Raw genomic sequence first — 6,000 nt, 5'->3', positions numbered from 1 at the left:
GAATATGCCTAGAAGTGGAATAGCTGGAATAAATGGGATTTCCAATCCCAACTTTTTGAGAAATCTCCAGACAGATCTCCACAAAGGCTGTACCAGTCTACACTCCCACCAGCAGTGCAGGAGAGTTCCTTTTTCCCCACAGCCTCTCCAGCATTTGTTGTTGGTTTTCTTGATCCTGGCCATTCTTTCAGGAGTGAGATGGTATCTCAGTGGTTTTAATTTGCATTTCTCTAATGACCAATGATGATGAGCATTTTTTCATGTATTTATTTGCCATTTGCATTTCTTCATCTGAGAATTGCGTATTCATCTCAGATGCCCATTTTTGGATTGGATCTTTGAATTTTGGAGGTCTGAGTTTCTTTAATTCTTTATATGTTTTAGACAAGAGGCCCTTGTCTGAGAGAGAGTTCACTAAAATCTTTTCCCAGTTTGTGGGTTTTCTTTTCACTATGCTGGAGATTTCTTTTGACATGCAGAAACTTTTTAATAAGAAGTGGTCCCAGTTATTGATTCTGGGAAGTATTTCCTGTGCGGTTTGAGTCCTGTTCATGAATTCTTTACCTACTCCTATGTCTCCAAGGTTTCTACCTAATTTGTCTTCCAATAGATTTAGTGTTTCTGTTTTAATATTCAGATCTTTGACCCATTTAGATTTTAATTTAGTACATGGTGATAGACATGGGTCTAGCTTTAGTTTTCGGCAAATGGAGAGCCAGTTTTTCCAGCACCATTTATTAAAGAGACTGTCGTTCTTCCAGTGAACCTGCTTGGCTCCTTTATCAAAGATAAGGTGGTTGAGTGTGTTCGTAGTTGTGGTTGTATCTTCTAATCTATTCCACTGATCTTCGGCTCTGTTTTGATTCCAATACCATGTTGATTTTACTACTGTTGCTTTGTAGTATAACTTCAAGTCAGGGATTGTGATGCCTCCTGCTTTGTCTTTGCTGCTTAGAATTGCCTTTGCGATTCTAGGTCTCTTCTGGTTCCAGACGAAATCTAGGAGTGATTTGTCTAGATCTATAAGGTATGTTGATGGTATTTCTATTGGGATTGCATTGAATCTGTATAACAGTTTTGGGAGAATGGCCTTTTTCACAATGTTTGTTCTTCCTATCCATGAGCAAGGGATGTCTTTCCATTTTCTGAGATCATCTTCAATTTCCTTTTTCAGTGTATTATAATTTTCACTGTATAAGTCTTTCACTTCTTTCATAAGAGTAATTCCTAAATATTTCATTTTTTGCTTGCTAATGTGAATAGTCCAGTTTCTCTTGTTTCCCTCTCTGTAATTTTGTTGTTCGTGTATAGGAATGCTATTGATTTCTGAGTATTGATTTTGTGTCCAGCCACATTACTGAATTTATTTATTGCATCTAAGAGTCTTTCAATGGAGTTTAGGGGGTCTTCTATGTAGAGTATCATGTCATCTGCAAACAATGATAATTTAACTTCTTCTTTTCCTATCTTTACCCCTCTTATTTCTCTTTCTTGCCTAATTGCTCTGGCTAGTACTTCCAGTACTATATTAAATAGGAGTGGTGATAAAGGACATCCTTGTCTTGTGCCTGATTTTAAAGTAAAGGCTTTCAATTTTTGGCCATTTAGTATGATGCTGGCTGTTGGTTTGTCATAAATGGCCTTTATTATATTGAGGTAAAGACCATTTATTCCAATTTTCTGTAAAGTTCTTATCATGAATAAGTGTTGGACCTTATCGAAGGCTTTTTCTGCATCTATAGAAATGATCATGTGATTCTTATTTTTGGCTTTATTGATATGGTGGATTACATTTCTTGATTTGCGTATGTTGAACCATCCTTGCATTCCTGGGATGAATCCCACTTGGTCATGGTGTATAATCTTCTTGATGATTTGCTGGATCCTATTTGCCAATATTTTATTGAGGATTTTTGCATCTCTGTTCATTAGGGAGATCGGTCTATAGTTCTCTTTTTCAGTGGGGTCTTTCTCAGTTGGGTCTTTGGTACTAGAGTAATATTTGCTTCCAGGAATGACTTAGGAAGGATTGCTTCCCTTTCAATATCATTGAATAGTTTGAGGAGTGTCGGCATTAGGTCTTCTTTATATTTCTTGTAGAATTCTGCAGTGAATCCATCTGGGCCTGGTCTCTTCTTGGTGGGTAAGGCCTTAATTACATTTTCAATTTCATTAGCAGAGATTGGGTTATTCAACAGTTTTACATCCTCTTGCTCTAGCTTGGTACTTCATATGCTTCTAAGAATCTGTCTATTTCTTCTGTGTTATCAAACTTTTGAGAGTAGAAGTTTTCGAAATAGGTGTTGATGATCCTCTCTATTTCTATTGGGTCTGTAGTGATTTCTCCTTTTTCATTTCTTATTGCATGAATTTGAGCTTTTTCTTCCCTTTTTAAAATAAGGTTGGCTAGGGGCTTATTGATTTTATTTATTCTTTCAAAGAACCAACTCTTTGATTCATTGATTCTTTGGATTGTTTTCTTAGTCTCTATTGCATTGATTTCTGCTCTGATTTTTATAATTTCCTCTCTTCTTTTGGCTTTGGGCTTGACTTGCTCTTCTTTTTCTAGCTGTTTGAGGTGTAGCATCCAGTTATTTATTTGTATTCGTTCTGTTTTCCTGATGTGGGAACTCAGTGCAATAAATTTTCCTCTCAGAACGGCTTTCATTGCATCCCACAGATTCTGGTAAGTTGTATCTGCATTTTCATTTTCTTTTAGGTATTGTTTAATTTCTTCTTTAATTTCTTCTGTGACCCACTGATTGCTCAAGAGTGTGTTATTCAGTTTCCATGTGTTTGCAGAATTTTTGCAGTATCTTTTATCATTAATTTCTAATTTCAGAGTGCTATGATCTGATAATATGCAAGGGATGATTTCAACTCTTTTGCATTTGCTTAAATATGTTCTGTGAGCTAATATATGGTCTATTTTAGAAAATGATCCATGTACTGCTGAGAAGAATGTGTATTCTGATGTTGGGTGGAACATTCTGTATATGTCTATCAAACCCATTTGTTCACAGGTGTGATTCAGTTCTGTTATTTCTTTGCTCATTTTCTGTCTGGTTGATCTGTCCCTTGGTGTCAATGGCGTATTAAGGTCTCCTGTTACAATTGTGTTACTGATAATTTGAGTTTTCATTTCTGTTAATAATTGTTTTATATAACTGGGTGCTCTCGAGTTTGGTGCGTATATATTTAAGATATTTATCTCTTCCTCTTGGAGTTTTCCCCTTACAAGTATGTAGTGACCTTCTTTGTCCTTTGTGGTCATTGTTGGTTTAAAGTTCACGTTGTCTGCAAACAGAATGGCTACTCCTGCCTTTTTTTGGATTCCTGCTGCATGAAGAATTGTTTTCCATCCTTTGACTTTCAGTCTGTGAGTATCCTTCTGGGTTAGATGGGTTTCCTGTAAACAGCATACGGTTGGATTTTGTTTCTTGATCCATTCTGCTAATCTGTTTCTTTTGATTGGTGCATTGAGACCATTTACATTAATGGTTATTACTGTTAAATGCTGGTTAATTGTAGGAATGTTATCTCTCTGCTGTTGCATCTTTATCTTTCTGTTCTGTTTAATTATTTGCTTTGCTTAGTGTTTTTTTCCTTTGTGTATCTAAACTGTCTTTCAATATTTTTTGCAGGGTTGGTTTGGTGTTCATGAAGTTCTTCAGCTGTTCTTTGTCATGGAAGTATCATATTTCACCATCTGTTTTGAATGATAGTTTTGCAGGATATATCAGTCTTGGTTGGAAATCATTTTGCTTTAGGATCTGGGAAACTTCACTCCATGCTCTTCTTGACTTTATCGTTTGTGCTGAGAAGTCTGCTGTGATTCTGATAGGTTTTCCTTTATAAGTGATCTGTCTTTTCTCTCTGACAGCTTTTAATAATCTATTCTTGTGTTGGATTTCTGGGATGGTGATTATTATATGTCTGGGTGTAGTTTTATTTTGGTTATGACTGTTTGGAGTTCTATAGGCTTCACTGATCCTGATGTCAGTTTCTGATCTCATGCTTGGGAAATTTTCAGCTATTACTTCTCTAAATATCCTCCTGACATCCTTCATGTTGTCTCCCTCTCTTTCATTAATCCCTATCATTCTTATGTTATTCTTCTTTGCATCGTCTTGCAGTTGTTGAATTGTTGTTTCCTGATTCCTTGTTATTTTCAAAAGATCTTTCCTTTCCTGTTCACTAGCTGCAATCCTGTCTTCAAGGTCTGAAATTCTATCTTCACTTTCATTAAGGTGGTTTTTACAACTTTCAGTGGAGTTTTTTATTTCCTGTATATCTCTGTGCATCTGCATTATGTATTCTGTTTGTTTCTTGTATTGCTCGTCTAGGGATTCTATCTTTTTCTTTAGTTCCTCCAATTTTTTATCTGTGTTTTCTTTAGATATATTTAGAATCTCTTTCATTTCTTTTATCATTTCTTCTTTTATCTGGGAGATTATTTCAAATTTCAATTTCTTTAAAGCTTCCTGGAATTGCTTGTCAATTTCAGTAGCTATTGTGTCCGATATATGAGGTGGATGGGAAATATTTTCTTCTATATACATCGCTCCTAGGGTTTCTTGAGATGGGCTGGAGGTTTGAGGTTGTAATTTGGTCTTTTGTTTTGTCATTTTCCTATATTTCTGTGTTTCAAGTGTTATTTGAAAGCTTCCTCAGGATCTGTTGAAAATCCCCTTCTATGTTTGGAGCTACTGAGACTCTGGCACTGTGCTACCCCAAGCCATTAGGCCTACCAGTGGCCCTCCTCTGCCTGCTCAGAACTCTGCAGTTCCAGACAAGCTGGGCCTCAGGGACACTGTGCGCCCACCTGCCCCTTGGAAGCTCCACAGTTCTTCAATCGCAGCCGGGTTAGGGTACTCACCACAGGCCGCAGTGCCTCAGTAACCTGTGGACCCTCCCTGCTTGCAGAGATATCCACAGTCCTCCAGACACACGGAGAGGCCGATGCAGGCACCCCAGATCCGCCCAGCTCCTCCTCTGTACACTGATGGCTCGGCGTGGCCGCAAAACAGGCTGGGCTCGGCTCATAGTGTGGGCCGGCCCACCCGTCGGGAGCTCAGCATTTCTCCAAGTGTAACCGGAATTGGGAGGCTGATGTGTAAGCCTCAAACCCACCTCTCCCCTTCACTGCACCTGGAAGCCTGGGGGGACTCCAGCAGTCTGGGCGGAGATATCCAGAGTCCTCCAGACACGCAGAGAGGCCGGCGAGGGCACCCCAGATCTCGCTTCTGTACTTTTAAAATCTGTCTTCTCTAATTATGCTGAGAAGTTCATCATTTCTTTTTTTACCTGAGAAATTATTTCTAATCTGATTTCCTCTATAGCCTCATGGACTTGTTTCTTTATGTCACTTGTCTTTTCAGAAATTTCAGGTGCGTGACTTCCAGTGTCCTTAGTTTTCATGTCTCCTCAGATGGGCTTGGCATTTGAAACTGCATTATGCAGTTTTTCCTTTATTGTTTTGTCATTTTCACCTCTTGGTTAATATTTTGGTCTTTTTCAGTCCCATTGGTCTTTACTGCCCATCGCTTATGGCTGACATTCACCCAGCTGCTGGGTTCTACAGTGTAGGGGAGGTGCTAGTTACCTGAATTCCTCCTGGGGGTCAGTTGTATAAATCCTATATTCTTCCTAGGATGACTAGCTTAGGTGTACTGATGTGAACCAATGCTCAGCCTGTGTTATTACTGTGGCTTTAGGCTGTTGTAGGCTGTCAGATGCACCTGTGTATAGTGTGCACCCCAGCTAGGATCCTACTGTGTCACTGGGTTCTTGCAGGTCCAGAAGGGTTCCTGAGTGGAGGGAGGCTTTGTAGCCCTCTTACCAACCCACCCAGGTTTCTCTGTATGGAAGGACTCACCCGTGGTCTCACCAGCTCCCAAGGTCCTCTGGGTGGGGAAAGAGTTTGGTGAGTCTCCTGTTGACCCACTGAGGTCCTCTGCTCTCCTCACCATGCTGTCACCAACCTGCTGAGGTCCTCTG

This window comes from Cavia porcellus, unplaced genomic scaffold, assembly GCF_034190915.1.
Source record: "Cavia porcellus strain 051 isolate PalLab524CR breed Dunkin Hartley unplaced genomic scaffold, mCavPor4.1 scaffold_17, whole genome shotgun sequence".
NCBI classification, from domain to species: domain Eukaryota; kingdom Metazoa; phylum Chordata; class Mammalia; order Rodentia; family Caviidae; genus Cavia; species Cavia porcellus.
Note: the sequence above shows the minus strand (reverse complement) of the source record.